The sequence below is a fragment of the Vanacampus margaritifer genome, chromosome 15 (genome assembly GCF_051991255.1).
Source record: "Vanacampus margaritifer isolate UIUO_Vmar chromosome 15, RoL_Vmar_1.0, whole genome shotgun sequence".
In the NCBI taxonomy this organism is placed as follows: domain Eukaryota; kingdom Metazoa; phylum Chordata; class Actinopteri; order Syngnathiformes; family Syngnathidae; genus Vanacampus; species Vanacampus margaritifer.
In genome coordinates, this window is record NC_135446.1 from 4,238,147 (window position 1) to 4,257,940 (window position 19,794).

A 19,794-nucleotide genomic window follows, 5' to 3' on the forward strand; every position below is an offset into this window, starting at 1 on the left:
TAACCCTGGCTGGTTGAGGTTCATATATTATGTGCTTAACTTCTGCAAGAGAGTGCACTGTGGGCTATGTATAAAGTTATTTATTTGTGTCTGTGACCAGTCGTGCTGAAGTGGCCATTGTTGGAAGAGCGAGAGCAGTGATGGCATAAATCCACCCGTCCAGCTCAATGGCTCCACCAGCTAGCCTGCCAGCCTCTGCTCCGCATGCACCTGGCTTCTCCTCACACGCCACCGCCATTATTAATTGCTAATACATATTTATGCGGCACAAATTTGCCATTTACTTATGCGTACAATCGTGTAGTGCTGGGGCGCTGAGCCCGGGAAAACGGTGACCTTTATAAACAGTAATAAATGGGATTGAATGCATGCGTGTTTTGGGTTAGCTCTAATGTTTATTTTTTTGTGTTTTTTTGGGGGGGTCGGTTTAGCAGCCGGCAGTGGCAGGAAGACAACATTGGGCTGCCAATGAGATCCTCTGATGTGGATACAGTATCTCCTCTATTTTTTCCCCCCACAATAATTTTCCTCAACGGGCAGCAGAGTGAATAGTGGTTATTATTTGTCCCTCACAATTCTGAGGTTCGGAGGTTTGCATCTCAACTCTGGTCTTGCTGAATTGTAAACTCTAATGTGTACATGGGTGTAAATGGATAGATCGTCTAAATTGTCATCAGCAGGAAAATGCAGAGCAGGGGTTCTCAAACTTTCTCAAAGAAAAATGTTGTAATATGATAAGTATCATAGTTAACAAGGGAAAATGTTATTTTTAAACAATATTATTTATTCTCAGAACATTATGCATCTTTCCTTGCTAAAAAATTGACTACATAGTTGTCTAAAAAATGCAAAATATTACTTTATTCCTCTAATAAGCTCAATGCTTGAATTTAGTGGTTTTGCATTGTAGCTTGTGGGCAAATTTTGCTCCTGTTTAAATGACACTCAATAGCACAGATTTTAAGTTTTTTCCGAACTGCAGACGTTCCCAAAAAGCTTCACTGGGCTGCTTGCACAATTTTAAGAATGCCGCAAAACGTCACCTGTGCACATGGTGTAGGTAACAATTTTAACAGATACTTTTAACTGTAACAATTGTCACCATTTTTTTGAAGTAGCCCAGAAAAACGTCCTCTTTTATAAACGGTGACATGTAAGAATTAAAAATCTGTAATTTGTACATAACATAATAAAATTATCGTGACCTGTTAACAGTTTTCTAACACAAGCAGCCTGAAATACGGTAATGTAAAATATATTTTTCATGAGGCAAATATAAAGTATATGTTATAAAATACTGTAAGTTACAATACTTAGTGAACAATGAACAAAAATTGTGAAAAACAGCCCCTTAGAATGTTGAATCTTAAACTATTTGTCCCCATTCTTGTGTTTTAACTTACAGGTACAGGTAAAAATAAAGTACCAGCCTAGCTACTATAAAACTTAACTAGAACATTAGTGTGTAAGCGGCAGCGTCCACCCCGGGGATCAAGTATCCCGTGTACGAGAGCAAGCCAGTTCACCTGTGCTAAATTTCTGGATCGCCATTATGGCGTGGGGTAGCATTTGAAGGATTGTTTTCCTCGACATGGCCCGACCTACTCTGCCGTCGATTGGCTCATCAGTCCTCATGCTAAAAGTTAGTCAATCTAATCAGTTTAGGCAGGGGGCACCAGCCAATTAGAGGCTGAGGAGAGTAGGCCATTGCTGAAAGGTGTGCATCAGGGGGATTTAGAAGTGGCTATACTCAATGCTGACTGAAAAAGAAGTGGGTATACTCCGTATACCCGTGTATACCCTGGACTACACCACTGCCGTCGATGCAAGCTTGGTGCTACTTATGCCCCAACCAGCTAGCTAGCAATATGCATCGCTGAATACTAGTATGGCTAAACATGTCGCAGACTTGCTCCTGAGTCAGCTCATGGCGGCGAATAAGCTACATATCTGACAAGTATCGTACTCACCAAGGGATGACAAAGATAGATGGAGAAGCCATGCTAATTGCTAAGCTAACCTAAGACTGGCATGACCAGCACATTTGACACTGAAATGAAGTTATTGCTCGTTTGTTAGTTTAGCTCAGTTCCTTTAGGCACGTTGTTTGACAGATAAGTGGTCCTTTGGTGCGCCATTTTACGTAACCCTAGTCCTAAAAAGGCAAAGTATTGAGTCCGCTGGATGTGCGCAGCAGTATTTCCGTCAGTTACAACCATGTACATGTACTATATATGGCAATATTAGTGAGGAAAAGAATAGTAACATAACAGACGAAGCGAAAAATAGTAGTGACAAAATGTGATTTAGCATGACGGAAGCGTGGTTGGACTGACGATTGATGGACTGCATGAAATTTCCTGTCGGTCCTAAAGCAATGACATGAGCCCAGTTAAAATGAAGTAGACGGATTGACGATTACAGTTTGGTTTAGCTTGAAATTTTGACGGACTGACGATGACAGAATGGTGTCCCGATTGTTGACAATTGCCGAATGCCGGATGCTCTAAATTCATTCACGCCCATCTCTGGTTAAAAGAAACAAACAAAAATATTCATGCCTGTTACCACCAGTTGCTTTTCCTTACGGTGTCCCTCTGCAGATATACAGTACAGTACTAGTGCGTGTGCGTGTAGGACACAGTTATTGGCTATTTCCCATAGTGTGAAGTAGAACTGAATCGCCCTTGTTTTTCTTTCTAACAGGATTTTCTCTCCGATGGGTATCTACGGCACAGCGAAGGCATCTCTCGAGGGACTCTTGTAGGTCAGCTGCTATTTCTGTTACTCACGCATGCACTCACACGCTTTTTCCCCACTCATTGCAAACGGCTGAATTCAGGATGGTGGCCTGCATCTCTTGTTCTTTGTAACCTACTGTTTACAAGGTCAAATCCAGGGTCCAATATCTGTTTCCATGACTACAGTCAGCATTCGGTCTGTGTAATCTGGTCGTCTAGCACCGGTCAATCTTTTGTCACAGAAACACTTTTAGAGCTCAAGTTTTAAAGTAGTTGTGAGTTTGAACTTGCGATGTAGTGGGACACGAGGGGCTGAATGGCCAAAAATGACATATGTTGGTTTGAGGAAGCATAATTGTTTACTTGGGGAGTGAACGCCTGTGGAGAGAGGGACTGACAGCTGAGACAAAAGACACGTGAAGACAAAAAAACCTTATGCTATATTTGTAACATCCAGCATTTGATGTTCGGGATGCGCAGCGGTTGGAGGTTGATGATGAGTCGATCGACAAGAGCGCTGACAGTCCCAGTAAACACGAGGTGTGACTTATGGCCGTGTAGTGGGAACATATGGCTTCTGCCAGGCCAGATTCTCAGTGGTGAAGGACCTTGAGGACAGACAAGTAGAGGAAAGACCCACATACCATCTGGACAAGGGACAACAAAACATGGAGGGGAGAATTAGTCATGTGAGAGCGTCTGAACAATGCAGTGCCAGATGAGAATCCTGACCTCACACATACAGGACGCATGCACTGCACATGAAACAGTTCTGTCCTCAACTTGCATTGGCATTGTATTGTCGGCCATATAAGTTTTGCTCCACCGCACCGTCCAGGAAAGCAGACCAAAGACTCAGAATGAAGCCCCTGAGTTTTGCCCGTTTGCGTCATGTCCACTCGGCACGTCAAAGCGTAGTGAAACTGGGCTACTGGCTTTCATATTGGGGTCATCAAGCCCCAGAGCTGGCTCAGTCACGCTGGAATTGTGTTTGTGTCCTGTCCGACTTTATGCATCAATGTAGGACTCTGCTGCTGTGTTTGGATCGTATCAGCATTCAAATTCTGATTGTGTTCTTTTCTCAAGTCAAAAAGTACATTGGGGTCCTGCTTAGAGGTCAACTTGTACACACCGCTAACCAGGGGTCAAATGTGGTTTATCAGTTCATCCAACGCGCTTGCTTGTCTATTCAAAAGTCAGTCAACAGGTTATTATCAGCTTGTGACAATTCCAACAGGAGCTAAGGTCACAACCTGGGTGATGCCTAACAATTAGGCGGGAACTGGGCGTGTATCTTTTTATGCATCGTGGTGGGTGAATAGCTAAGGTTATCTACATCCTGCATGGAGCCCAGCACAGTTGCCTGCAACATGTTGACACAATTCTACAAAGCTTGATTGCAAATGATCTCAATGGTTCATACGAACATCTCAGAACGTGTATTGAAATGGACCAACAAAAGACTGAATTTACTGCAGTCCAACCATCTGCTCGTCCCCTCATTCTTTTGACAATGTGATGCAACAGATACTCTTTCCACAACAACTAAACAAAATGTCATGCTCTACACTCCCCTTAAAAAGTATTGAAACAGCAACATTTTGAGGTTTTTACATTTGGTTGTGAAACACCATTTGGGAGGATTAAGAAGTGTGAAACATTGATATATAACCAACAAGAAACCAGGCGAAATAGGTAAAAAAAACAAGCAGCTGTGAAGCTGAGAAAAGATATTGTGCCAACCATTCCGATCCAGATTTACAGGGTTCCCTCAATTTTCGCGGTGATACATTTCCACAAAGTAGGGTGGGGGGGATTTCTTACAGGTGGTTTTACAAGTGCGTTTTCATTACAGTTTTTCGCAAAAATGAAAGTGATATTGTACTATTTTGATAAAGTACAATTATTATTATTATTTATTTTTTCTTGAGAGCTCAGTATTGTTCATTTGGTAATTTTACCCATTCGACACGTCATCATCATTGCTCTCTCTTTAAAAATGTTTTTTTTTTTTTATGTGCGTGAGAATGTGCGTGTGTATGTGTGTGTGCATATGTGCGTGCGTGTGAGTGTGTACTCATTAGTTCACCTAAAACCTAATAAAAATCCCATACCGTTCACCTAAACCGAATACTTCAGAATCTAGCTAGATAGTCGTGAGGTTGTCAGGAGACCCAAGGAAGGATCAAAGAAAAGAAAGGAAAGTGAAATCCAGCACCGACCAGACATTACCTACTACCCACCGGGTTACCAATCAGAGTCTTTCGCCAACCCAAGAAACATCTAAATTCCAACAAATTAGGGAGACTTCAAGTGACCAAAGGAGAGACTGAGGAAAGTTAAGGAAGGATAGATGAAGCAGAGTGAGATCCACATACATCAGCCTCCACCGATTCAACAAACAGAGGAAGAAGCTGATTGTGTTTTAATTTCGAAAGATTCTGGTGTGGTGGACCTGGCATGCATGAAAACCTCCACCAAAGAGGGGAGCCGTCGACCCCGGTCAGGACAGAGCAAGCACAACCCCCCAGGGCCCCCCAGGCCAAGGCAGCGCCAAGGGACAATCCGCGGGCCCCGCAGGGGCCACCGGCCGGAGGGCAAACCCAGGAGCCAGGAGCACCCCCCCACCCCAACACGGGACACGGTAGGCCCGCCAGGCACCCCACCGGCCCACAGCCCCCACCCACCCCACAACCCCCCGCCACCCACCACAACCCAGCCCCAGCCGCCACCAGGCCCTCAAACCCCCAGAATGCCCCCCCCCCTTTACCAGCTTGCTTTTGCGCAACATGCCTTTTGTGCAAAACTAAGAGTAATGGAAACGCACCTTATGAAGCCATTAGGCTCCCCAAATCCCACAACACAAAATGAAGAATACAGTAAATACTGTATCAGTGCTGTAAATCCTTGCACTTCCGGTAGAAGATCTTCTTCTTCATCTTCCATTTAGAAGCCAAAGATGATGACGACAAAGACAAAGAAGAAGAAGAGTAGTTTGTATTGTTGGCTACACTGTGACATGGGATTCTGGTTAAGGTAAGCCATTTTAAACAAAAGTAGGAGAGGGGGGAGGACACTCTTGGCACAATGTTCTGAGAAACTGGCCTCACAGTTCCAATACTTTTGGAAAGGAATTCCAAATGTTCCAAGACAAAACTTGTTCATAGGCCGCATTCATGGACGCTTGGTCTTCAAATTTGTGTGTGACACAGTGGGTGGCTTGTTTACAGATGCGTGGGTGCTGAGGAGCTGATGGCTTCAATAGATAAGACCGCTATGTAAGATGTGCACTCTTTTGTTTGCGTTTAAGAGACAAATGGCCCAAATACACACACACACACACACTTTGTTGTGTGTATACAAATTGCTTCTTAAGTGCTCGGTAACAAAGGGCAAGTTTATCCCAAGGATCCACTATAAATACATTATGAGTAATCCCCCAAAGATTGGCCTGTAGTCCCTGAAGTGATACACAACAAAGTGAAATAAAGACGTACTTTATTTCCTTTGGTCTATTTGTAAAGGTTTTGCATGGAATATTGCCCATTATGAACAATTGTTTAGAATCTATTAAATATGGCGAGTATTATTCACTTCTATGCTGTCCTCCAATATGTGAATCATCAATGAGGCTACTGTAATTACTGCTGTCGCTGAAACAGACACACACGAATCCTCACCGTACGTCACAGACGGCTTTGACCCTGCATAATTTACTGTATACAGATTATTCTCTTGACGTCATGTAGGTATCAAACAAGACAGACAATATTTCTCACCAACGTTAATAATAGACAGACAGTGAGTGTGACAAGCTGCTTACTGCTCCATAGTCTTACACACGCTCAAACACGGGTGTATATATAGTACACAGCCCAGCAGTGTGTTAGACATTATTAACATTTTTAATTCTTTATTTTATATATTAACCATGTTGAAATGTTTTATAGATGTAGAGTAGTTGAAATAGTGTTGAACTCAGTATAATTTGACCATAACCTTGTTTTCGTCTAAAATTCCTTCTCAGTGTTCTGTGCGAAAACACATTTTGTTCGTGAGAACAGATTTTGCCACACACATACCCTGAGAGCACCATCGCTCACGGCCACTCTAAAGCTGGTTCAATTTGTTTGTGAGATATTGTTTTGGGACGAGAGGTGCCCTGAAAGTATATTTTGTCTAGAGATGAATACAGCTGCAGTCTGTGTACGAAAATAATATTATGTAACATATTGTGTGAGAACCAATCTGTTCTACTCATTCTTAGTAGGAGGAGAGAGGCGGTTTACTTTACTATAAGAAGCCCTCTTCTCCGAGGGAGGGGGCACATGCGCACTCTGAAAATTCCACCTCATACGTGATGTTCAGTGTTCAGTGTTGTTGCCGTGACCGGAGAATTCTCTGTTTAATAAATCATCCTTGCAAGGTGTTTTTTCTTACAAGAAATCTGTCTTCAAGTCTTTTGGAACACGCAAAAGAGGACAAATAATTAGCCTCTTTCAAGTGGGAGCATCATCTGTCATCAAGGGCCCAAGCACCGGGGCAACAGATTGTCGTTTTGGTGTTCCTTTAGGTCCCTCTCCAACATACACACACACAAAATATGCCCACTGACATACATGTACGGCTGACATTATACATCATCCATATATGTATTTTTTTATTTGCATCACTGGGACTCCATTCTGGACAGGATCGGTAACTTTTGTCCCACAAGCATTGTTGTGGTTTAAAATGAACTACATGCAGAGATCAAATAGGAAAGCACTGCTGAGAAATAACACATCAATGTGGAGATCAAACCCAAGTGTTGTGCATTTACCGACACATCAATTAAACATCAAGCGCGTGCATTCCATAGATAATCAAGGGTCTGTTTAGTATCAAAGTGTAGCTCAGGCCTTTAAAGATCATCATCCATAAACATGACCCGGGAAACAATTGCCGAACTTCCTTTTCCCATGCTCCAAATTCACGTTTCCCTTGTTTGCATGAGCAAAGAGCTGCAGGGCCCCCTAGACTCCATTTTTTTGTGCATCTTGTCCCTCTGTGGAAATCTCTCTCTCTTTCGCTCTCTCTCCACCCGAGCAGAAGAGGAGAAGGAACTAGAGCGCAGGTAGTTTCATTACCCTCCTCCCGCTTTCTCCTGGGTTACGGCCAATTAGGCCTATTAGCAACAACAAAACACAACAAAACCCAGTTGGTGAGCAAGCAGGCAGGTAGTTAACGGTGGGAGGAATTGTTATCTCTCCCACCGACAGGAACAAAGAAGAAGCTCTCCAGAGGAAGAATTTCGACCTCCCGGTGTTCTCAATTCTACAATTAAACTCTTTACCGCAATTTCCAGGTGGTTTGCGGCTCCTGAGGGAGCTCGCAATGCACAACGGAGATCACAACACCTGCAAAACGGCGTGTTATGTAATTAACCAAGTTTGGAACAATTGCTCAGGAGTGCACACACTTTGCAGCACTTAACACGCTTGCAGATGCGCACATTCATTTCATTCATCACCTCCAACAGGGAGGCCTTCAACTTCCTCTTTGGGCAGCTCACCTCAGAGAAAAGTAAGTAAATAGTCATATGGGAGGCTCTATCTGTAGTCGTTTTGAATATTGTTTTGGATTGCTTCAAATATGTGCTTTACAGGTGTTTCATGTCATGTTTACTTGCAATCAGAGTCACAGCAGTGAAGTCATGAACTGAATTTGATTTCTGCAGGTGTGGCAATGCATCATTGCGGCTTTAACAAGCCCCAATTGTTCCAGCAAGTGCCCTAATAAGACCGACGCGACATTAATCAGCTCCTCCAAATATCCTCCTCTCCGTGATCTGTACCACACGTGAAATCCATTAACGCCACATGCACGCAATCCCGAGGATGGCGATTGACACAATCAAACAGAACAATCAGGGCCGGCCCAGGGCATAGGCAAACTAGGCAGTCGTCTAGGGCGCCATCTATTGGGGGGCGAATGGTCAGGGCGTGCTAATCGCAGGAAGAAAAAAAAAACAACAAAAAAATATTTTTCTCACTCAGGTTTTCTAAAATAAAATATGTAAATGACCTTGCTATTATTTTAGTTTTTTGCATTGTTGTATTGCAGAATTGCGTTGTTTTATTGTGCTATTATAATATAGTTGTGACTTTTATTTTGAAGGATACAGGAAAAGGTCTCATAAACCGGTAGGAACTGATGTAAGTACCCGACGTACTTTCCACGTACGTTCCAAGTGCAGAGAAGACGTGTGCGCGTCACAGGAAATCAGAGAAAATTGAAGTTTACAACTAATCCGTCCGGGGGGTTTATAAATTCAGGAAAATGTCGGGTTGGCATTGCGTGACTAATAGGAAGTGAAGTAGACTCTGTAACTACGACTGGTACCACAATTTCAAGGCCGGGGCAAGTGTCCTCTTTTTTGGGAAATGGGAATATGGTCACCCTAGTATATATATGGCTTAAATATGGTAAAAGGATACATAAAACATACCGTTTGAGTTATTAATGGCAATTTTTGTTGTTGTATTGTAGCTCTTACAGTTCACACAAAGGAAGGTTGAATAAAAGTTGTGAACCATCAGTTGGAGAGACCACCTTTATTTCAACCGAGGATGCTAAAAAATGTTGTATAGCATATAAATTGTATTTATTTTACATTATTACATTACATTATTTATATATGTTATATTATACTGCATATATATTTTATATAATCATTATTTTTTAATAACTTCTAGTCCAAATAAATATGAGATCATGACCTGGCATCCTGAATCCGACCTGCTGCTGCTATTTACAGTGAAAGGTAGGGGGAGGGGTTGCGCATCATCTCAGAGTGTTAGCGCTATTGATAGATGGATGGCTCGCTTATGTTGTTGTCTATACATCAAAAACCTTTACAATGAAAAGGTCCAAGCCCTCAGGTACTGCATTAAAGCGGCGAAAGGAGGGTGAAGAAAAATGGGCCCAGGGTAGAGGCATGTATGTCAGTCAATCAGAATTGTCTATAAAAATAAACATCAAAATAGGGTAAATTTTTCGAATTCAATTTTTAACTAAATGGGAGTCTGTCATTGACCTAATTATTTTTATTACTTTTTATATGTATCTTACACAAATATATTGTACATAGTTTGAAAACATTTTGTAGTTAATAATGTCAGCACATATTGTACTAAACAGTTGTATTGCACTGTACTTATGCTATTTATTTGCATTACTTGTAGTTGTCGGGGGGCTACAATCTACACTTTTGCCTAGGGCACCAAATCACCTAGGGCCAGCCCTGGAAACAATTAACGGGACTAAATGGATCGTCGGGTTGGGGGCAGGGAGGTCAACGAAATGTGGCATCTCATATTGACTCTTCACTTTCCATTTAGCTGACACGTCCAGGAGAAGTAGAGGAGAGATTTCTCTGCTCATTTTGGGAGACAAAAGGTTTCTGCATGCAAATGTTCAATTGTATGGCCCTCAAATATATCAGGAATACAACATGCATGGAAGGCAATGTCTTCACTTTCCCTGCTAGACTTTGACCATTGTTCTGTGGACTGAATACATATGTGTTAAAAACAAACTACTATCATGCATACTTTTAAAACTTAAAAAATAAGTGATGACATCGTTAAATATAATGTTCAAGATAAAAACTTTTGCCACATGTTTTCATTCAATCCAACTGGGAGCAATATTAGAAACTCATATACATTACACAGAGACGACAAAGCTTCTCAGTCAGCAACAAGATTAGCCATTCTTCACGTACAAGACTGAGACACTAATGCTATCTGTTAGCATTAGGCTAAACAGACATTATAAAGGCAAAACTATGTGGTTGTTTAAAATACACAATATGCTCTTCTCTTGCTACTTTGAGAGTAAATTGGGGGAAGCAAGAAACTGTGTGAAGCCTTTTAGCTTTTTTTTCAAAAAATAGTTGTTTACCGTACACACTGTCAAATTGCTGCTCGTTTATAGTTCATGGCCACTTGCAAGGAAGAAAACTGAGCAATAAGTCAAAGTTTTTTTTATCATAAAAGCAACTGCTCTAATCTTGAAAAACTTAAACTATGTGAAGTTTGCTTTGTTGCCATAGTAAATTGATTGAGAACAGCAAACACTTTACCGTATAATAAAAATAACACACATTCATGACATAAAAGCAAAATTAATGAAATTACATGACTCTTAGAATGCTTAATGGTAAAAATAAGTTTTTTGAATAAATATGACAAACATCTACCAAATTGTTGAACAGCAGCCACCAGCATCTTCAAAGAGGCTGTCTGCATCTCCAATTAATCAATTTACACTCAGTAAAACCTGAACAAATGTGAAAAAAAATCACATGACGAATAATAATAGAAATCATGCAGCACTATTTACTCCCAAACTAGCGTTCATGTTCGTTCATGTGAGAGGATGTCATCCTGAAGTGTGAGAGTGCGCTCAAGCAAGTAAGAGAGGCGGCTGTTATCTTCACCTCCAATTACACACCGGGAACACCTCTGCTGTGTGTGTGCGTGTGTGTGCGTGTATGTGTGTGTGTGCGTGTGCGGCACATTTTTGTAACCTTTTTGTGTGCAAGCGCATTTTTACGTACATACTGTGTGTGTGTCTGTATCCTCAGCGAGGCCCTAGGGTCACAAGCAGCTTGGTGACAGTGCAGATGGGATAACATATGACATGTGAGTGACTGACTTTGTGTGTGTGTGTGTGCGTGTGTGTGTAGGTCTCGGCCCATCTGGACTCCCCGATGACGGGCCAGGGCTCCCTCTGCTCTCTGCTTTCTCTCGGTGGCCCCACAGGGGAGCCGACAGGATGAGGAAGAGGCAGCTTTGCTTACCTTCCTCACCTCTACCAAACCTACGATTGTTCCAGCACATAGTCTGTTAGGTAGGTATAAATATATCCTCACATGGATATACATCAAATATCTATTGAAGTGAAGAATACATTTTGATTAAATATATGTGAATTTCAAATCCCCTCAAATAAACTTGCATGAATAAAAAAAAAAAGAACTTTCTTGGTGGAGGTAATGAAAAGCAAAACAGTTAACAAGTTGACTACACAGAGGACCCAAACTTCCACAATTTCCAAGTTGAAAACGTGATCCTACGCTTGAATCAAATCCCCGCTTGTACGACAATAAACGCTGTACTGTCGAATAAACGGGCTCCCTGCCATGTCTTAATTAGCTTAGGCTGTTGGGGTGTATTTGTGCCAATCCGTGATAGACAATGAAATATATATTTGTCAAGTATTCAAGCTGAAGCTAACATGCTTAGATGCCAGCGCGTTTGACCTATTTTCCCTTCAGCTTGGCAAGGTAAGCATCATTAATTTCCGTGTATATGATGGAGGCGACTCGTTCGAGGCGCTTGGTTCAAAAATCAGGAACGGGGAAGAATTTGGGCTGCGTGTTAAAAAAGTACGCGGAAAGTCAAGACCGACATCCATTTATAGGACGTTTCCTCCAAAACACACAATTTGGTAATACATTCATAAGAAATCTTAGGCAGGAGTGATTTAGTTACAATTCAACCCGTAAATAGGAACACGTTAAAATGAAACACACTATAGCAGAAAATTCTCCAACACATTCTCAAATAAAATCTTTTTAGGAAAGTGCTTCATCAATAGTTTGCTTTCTGTTTTTTTAGAAAATAAAACTACTTGGGATGTTCAATCTCACTTTTTTTCCCACACTGATACCAGTACGAGTACTCAACTCTTCACAACTCTAGCATACAAAATTGCTCCCAAAAGACAATGACCGATCAGTTTAAAGAAATGCCTATTTATCCCAATATAGATTTTTTTCCTTCAAATTGCATGAAATGAATAGCAATTTTCTATTCTAGTTTCTAGTTCCTGATCGTAAAACGGCAACAAGATACTGGTATGGGCCACTGTGGCGAGTACCGATACCTTACAATAAGGGTGGTATCGACACTGACACTCGCCCATCAACACATGCCTATTGGAGTGCACAGAAGTTTTGACGTACCACGAAAGCATGCTAGCCATAGTGTCCACTTAGAAGCTGAGCTGGCCTGTGCTTGTTTGCAGAGTAGCATGTGGCTTGTGTTTTTGTCTCTTGACTAATATGTTCTGTATGAGAATCATGTAATGTATATGACTTCTTTACTTTAACATTATACCCTTCATCATAGGCAGAGAAAACTGGTTCAGTAATTCCGTGGCTTTTTTTGCATCCCCTTTCGTAATAATATGCAGCATTTCATGTCATTAATGATATATATCAGGGATGGCCAACGTAAATGATGGAAAGGGCTATCATTTTTTATCGGGGCTACTGGGGGACATGAACATTGAGAGTGTTTAAACAAGAGAGAAATATGAGAAAATGTTAATGGTGCCTGAAAAAAAAGTGTAAAATGTGTGTACAGCCTTAGCGATACAAGACTTCCAACAAATTTTCCAGTATTGGATTAGGCATTGTGTACAAAGAGAAAATGTACAAATATCTCTGGCATCTTATTCCCTGAATTTTCTTTGAAACCAATTAAGTACTAAAATAAGAATATACCGTGGTGAACGCCATTATCCTGGTTACATGATCGTGATGACGCACCCATGCATAAACGAAAGCCGCCTTTGTTCATTTCATTGGGAGTTTGCTGACGTAATGGGCAAGAAAAGGCTGTCTTCTATCCTAATTACTGCGCCAGTTCTGATCAGAGTAAAATCCTCAGCACGTCAGATTTCATGTCATTCCGTGTTGGGGTGGGGCGGTGGGGCGGTGGGGGGTGGCCTCTCCTAATGTGACCAAAAGCGTGCTTAGCACACATGCAGGTTGGCCTAGCAGAGTAAAAGTCACCCGGTTGTATACAGACCAAGTTAGGGACCGTCCATAAATTACATTTTCAGAGTGAACGATGTCAATGGTGACTTGACTGGTAATTTGAGCCTCTGTAACAGGCAACTTGCAGACGGTCCCCAACTTCGAAGGTCGGCTGAATGAGTTGGCCACTTTCCAGCTTTTTGCTGGATACAAATCTTTGGCGAGTCCTCCGTGGCTGTACTGCTTTTGAAGAAGTGCTTCTTTGCTATAGGAATAATTCCTCATGAAAGGCTTTGTTGTTATTAGCGTCCATGTCATATATGCGTTTTAGCATGCGACATTTCACGATGATCATGAGACTGTCCAAAATTGCCGATACTGTACTTAATGCAAAAATATTCATAAAAAGTGCTATAGAATTATAATCGCTCAACATAAATTGACAATTTTTTCAGGGAAGAGTTTAAATGAACCATTTCACAGAATAGCTCGTTAGTTTTTCATAGGTCTTGTATTCCTTTAAAACATATATAATAATGTAAAAATTACAGATGACTACTTCGGATTTCACCGATTGCGGGGACGGGGAAATACATTTCTCAGTGTATGTATAAAAGAAACTAAGAGTAAAGTAAGTAACCGTGCTCTGGGGTGTTTGGGACTGAGCTGACCCGCGAATTTTGAACATCCATGTCTAATTGCAGCCATTAAAATGCACACAAAAAAAGGTAAATACCCACACCCCAAATTCTACAATGAATGCTGATATAGCTCCAATATAAAATTTTCACAAAAAACAGGGGTTTGCTCCCCCAATACCCCCCAAAAATGTTTTCCTCCAAAAAATCAAATGAACATATTATTATTATTATTATTATTATTATTATTATTATTATTATTAGTATTATTAGTATTATTATTAATAATACTAATAATAATCAAGGGGCCACTCAGAGTGTGGTCATGCCCAACCCCAATTTATATAATTTGTAATATTTCATGACATCGCCCAATGAGAATGGATAAGGAGGGTTGACAATGCAATTGGAATTGCTTAATTCTGATCAATTCCCATGTCCATTTGTAGTCTATATCATAATATGGGATATGAAAACATGGTGAGATGGGCTTTTATTTCACATGTTTAAGCCAGCAACTCCTTCTTGCACCTGAGCCCATTACCTGCAGTAAGTCACTCTATCCACATCATGAGTATGTTCATTGATTACATGCTGCGTGCACAGTATCCTTTCTCAAGTTTAATTGGGTCATTTTTTGTGTCCAATCCAAACCCCCCACCTCCCCGGCTTTGTTTTTCTGTTGCCGAGCCAATGTTTTTTTTGCTTTGTTTTTTTTGCTTTGTTTTTTTTTACCACCGTAGAGGCCAGACTCCAAATGTACAGGACAGAGTGTGTCTCTGACATTGTGCATGATGTCCCCCACGAGACTTGACGTTCGTGAGATCCAGGTCGGCGGCGTTTTCATGGCCTGGCCCGAGTGGCGTTGAGGGGAAAGGCTGCGGGGATTTGGCCTGGGAAATGCAGAGGGATGGAGGATGTGTGTGTAGTCGGGATGAGAGTGAGACAGCAGGGAGCTGGGCAGTCGGTTTGTTCCTGTTCCATCCACGGGACGGGGGCCAGAGCTTGGACAGGGCCGACGGAGGGATGGAGGGTGCAGGAGTCCGAGGAGTGTTCATTTATAAGTAGGCTCAAAAAATGGGATGATGAAGAGGAGAAACCTAAAGAGTAACGATAACGTGGTGTTAAAGTGGAGCACCCATCTGCTAAATTATTTGAAAATATATTTCTGGACTTGTATTGGTAATTGCCGGTTCATTGAGCAATGATGCATTCCCTGGGAAATTCTGAAATTCCAAGGGAAAAGGTATTCGATCAGCCAAGTTTGTTGAGCCCAGATAGATGCACCAAAACTATTTGAAATAAAAATGTTGATATATTATTTTCAACACAACCAGTTCAGACTATTGAGATCTGACCTTAAAGGTCTAAATGTGTTTTTTCTTTAGATTTCCCAGCAGCCTTGAATGCAGCACAAGAAGCTTTGAAAGTCCTCAATCTGCACCTTTATCCAGATCTGCTTAAAGATTTTGGAGGTTCTAGACTCTGCCTCATTAGTTTTTGTGTCATCCTGCTAACTACAGAATAAAAAAACAAACTAACTAACTGAGAACTAGCGATCAAAAGAACCTTCACGAACCCTCATCCTCTCTATTGCCCCCTTGACGACAACTTTTCAGACCAAACCAACAGAACTGAACATTTAACAGAACAGAACATTTAACATAGAACAGTAACACCTTTTTGTTGACATGTAAGGGTACAAACAATTTTCAGGCTCATGTGAAAGCCTTTCGAAAGAGCCCACTGTTGTACGGTTTAAAGCAGTTTAAAGCAGTAAACAGTAGACAAAGTAATCTAGACTAGTGATGGGCAACTTAATACACTTTAAACAAACTGTCAACGGTTCTTGTGTGTTGTTTTGTTTGTGTACTCTTTTTGGCAGCTCTTCGGTTCCCAGGAAGCACTGCGGCAACTTTTTCTGACCAAGTCGTTAATATTGTTTATGTGTTTATGTTCACCAATATGTAGTCTGAGATGTATAATGTATTTACTGACAAACGGTACAAATTGTACCCTATCTGAGGCGTAAACTAGGTGAAACCGTTAGCACCGTATTTTCTGACATATTTGAAGATGGCAAATTTGCCACTTACCTACCTAGCGATCCGGAAAAAGTTGGTGAGAAAGGGTCTCATGTCTCCCCCTCCTCTGTACAGCTGCATGGCTGCCATCCCTTAATCAAAAGCTCATCTTCTTTCCCACTGAGTGTAGTGGACTCTCTCCACTTGCTTTAAGCGCAACTGCATGTGGCCCTGATAGATATGAATGGATGACATTATTGGAGGTGTTTGCAAGAGTGAGGACTTGATTGAATGTGTGTGTGTGCTGCCAGGGATGGATGGTGGGTGGGAGCGTGTTACAGGGTGTACATTGAGCGTCATTACCATATCAAAGACATGCTCTGCTTTTCTGTCCTAATGGTAATTATGCTGCCCACAATTGGCGCTCACTGCTCCGATCACAACAAGAGGGGGAAAAAAATCTGAAAATGGAAGGAGGGATGAGGAGGAGGGATATTTGAAGGGAGGTGTGTGTGCGCTGGGTACTATTGGCTGGGGCTTTCAGGTTATGTTAATATTGCTCATCTATTTAATTAGGTGCTGGCTTTGTTTACATCTTTTGGCCCCCTTCTAGGATAGACAGACAGCGGGAGAGAAAGAGGCAAGAGCGATTGAACGAGTATCAGAACAGCGCACCGGAGAGACGGCGGCGGAAGAAAAACAAAATGCTTCCTGGGATGGCTGGAGTGAGGTGCGACTGTACCTTTTAAAGCCTTAATGAGGTCCGCTGTGGATGGGCCTTTGATAGGCCTCCATAGCTCCGCCCTTCTCATTCGGCCCTGGCCTTGGAAAAGCAGCGAAGACTATTTCAACATGGCTGGTCATATTGCTACTAGTAGTAGATTAGTCTATCCCAAAAACTCCACTTTGTCATAGATGTAACATTTCAAGTTCTGAGGGTCCAATGTACTCGTCTTGCTTTTTTGCAATCATCAATTAAAACAAAAGATTCTCTAGGCAAAGAACAAGAGGATTTTTTCACATTTTGACACCAAATTTTGGCTTAATATGCTTTAAAGCCAAACATTTTGTTGCACATGTTTGATTTGTATTGCAACTGATCATACAATGAGCTCTCGAAAACCTTTGCATGTGTTTGCATCATTGCCTTGCGTGATGGCTGTTGTCATGGAAAACGTCTGTGAGGTAGAGTTTTGCACAATTACAGCGTATGGGTGTTTACTTGCAGCCCAGATACAGTAAGTGACGCCGTCTTCTTCAAGGACAACCAAAGACAACTTTAAAAAAGAAAGCTTTAAAGTACACTTGCCTTATAATCGAAGCTTGGGTAAAAGGCGAGGAGGTCAAACTCAAAGCAAGAATGTGATTTCTTCTCCAGTTGAGGTTAATAAAGGATGAAAAATTGACAAGAAAGGAATAGTGGGAGGGAAAGGACTGCGCAGGTCTGAGGTCCGCGGCAAACTCGCTACAAAGTAACCAAGGAGCGAGAGGGTAGGCGAGGAGCGGCGGATTCATTTCAAGAAGGCAAAAGAGTGCGAAGAAACAGGGTGAAGAGAGGGAACAGCCCACATGCTATCACACTGTTTTTAATAACGGTGAAACGGCGACCCGAGGCCTCCACGTCCACGCAACGGCTGTGCCATGTCTGCTCGGCGGCGTCTGTGCCGCACACAAAAAGGGCGCTCGTCCAAAAGTCAAGGCGCTTTGCACTGTCTGTCTCCACGGGCGCACAAGACCTCTCTGCCTGATGAAATGACGTCTTCACCAACTCATCTGTGCCCTCTTGAAACACCTCAGTCGCGTTTTCCCTCAATCTTTGCTCCAGGCCATACTTTTGCCACAAAGCCAATCCATACATTTTGCTGCAGAGGGTAGCCTAACTGTCAAGTTATGTCCATTTGATATCATATAGGCTACTGAACACATTTCCCATTGAGCGCAAATGAATGGAAGTGGAAAAATGTTGTCACGCCACACACAAATTCATTGAATAGTTTCAACCCAACCAATAAACAAAAAAAATTATACCAACAAAGGGAGACAGAACGTGAGGGCTGATGGGTCGACAGTTAGTGCCCCAATGTTCCTAGATGAAAGAGAAAACAAAAGGAAAGTGAAAAAAAAAAGCAATTTCCAAACTATATGCTTGCTCCAATAGGGGAGGGGCACAGGGTAGGATCTGGGAGAAAGAAAAAAAAGACCAATAGTATGACAGTGGAGAAAACTTGTTTTTTAACACCTGGTTGCTGGTTATAAATCAGTACACACTGGCTGTGATGCAGTGATGTGATGTTGTTGTTTTTTCCAATTGAATACAATCTGCATTTAATAATGGATTTAAAAAGTCAGAATCAAATCTGAATGTATTTAATTGACACCCCCCCCCCCCCCCCCCCGGTCCAATGGGTCAACATGTAGCATAAACTGTAGTAATAATGATAAAATAAGTAGCCTAAGAAGAAGGAAAAAAAGAAACAATGTGCAATAACATTAACAAAGCACAATAGACAAAAATGCAAACTGTGGAAAAAATAGTGAAGTATAGTAAAAAAAGAAAAAAAAATTCAAGATTCCTTTATTAAACCATTTGTTTAAACACAATGGAAAGTGTTGCCAAAGCAAAAAAAGAATAAGTAAAAAGTAGTCTAGTAGAAGTTAATACAGAGGAAATTGTTAAAAAATAAAAAATATTAGTCAAGTAAAAGTTACAAAATAAATACATAAGTTCAAACAATCTCAAAAAAAAAAAAACAATTGAAAAAATTAAAAATATTAGATAAGCTTTAAAAAATCTGGTAAAAAGATCAAGTAAAAAAAAAAAGAAGTACTTTTTTAAATCAAAAATACAATGCAAATCAAATACATAAGCATAAACCATATGGGGGAAAGACCCCCAATTGAGTTGTACACGTTCTATTTCACATTAATGATGGAAAATTTTAGTTGTTTTAAATTATTATATATTTTTTACTTTTATTATTATTATCATATTCGAAAAGGGGTCAGTAGACTTTTTTAATCCACTGTACTTTCTACAATTGAAAGTCCAGCTAATGCAGTGCGGACTTTGCCTGTAAATCCAATGTTACAGTGGTGACTTTGGCTCTGATTTAGTTTTGTTTTGGTCATTTGTTGGGTTTACACTTTGTGTATTTTCAACACGGCGGTTGAATAAGGTCCAGTAGGAGGCGTCGTCAGCACAAACTGCTCGGCAATGGCCTAGCGTCCCCACATTCCGTCTAACTCTCTCACACACAAACACACACACTCACACACTTCTTCCTCCTCTCTTCACAGTATATCAAGTGCATCATCCTCTCGCACCTCACTTTGCCCTCGAGAACAGCGGCCTGCTCACACACACGCACAAGCATGACAGCACCCTCATAATAAGCGAGATAAGGAACTGGCGACACCAAAGGGTCCGGCTTCTGTCACCCTGCTACCTCGCCCCGGAGCACATGTCCTTGGTGAGAGGAGTGGGAGGGGAGGGGAAAAAAGGGCGACTTTTAGGAAGGGGTGGAACAAATAAGAAATGTGAGAAAGCTGCAGAAGATGAAGACAAGGAGAAGAAGTGG

At 41.4% G+C, this 19,794-nt stretch overlaps 1 long non-coding RNA gene across 1 annotated transcript in view; it reads left to right on the forward strand.

The window, feature by feature from the left end:
- LOC144035422 (uncharacterized) overlaps positions 1-17,110 on the forward strand; it is a 38,694-nt gene extending 21,584 nt beyond the window's left edge. Inside the window, exons 2-4 of the long non-coding RNA XR_013288436.1 lie at positions 2,707-2,767; positions 11,476-11,639; positions 16,830-17,110. This is a non-coding gene — a long non-coding RNA (uncharacterized LOC144035422). The remainder of the gene's footprint in view (positions 1-2,706; positions 2,768-11,475; positions 11,640-16,829) is intronic.
- Positions 17,111-19,794: the final 2,684 nt, after the last annotated feature.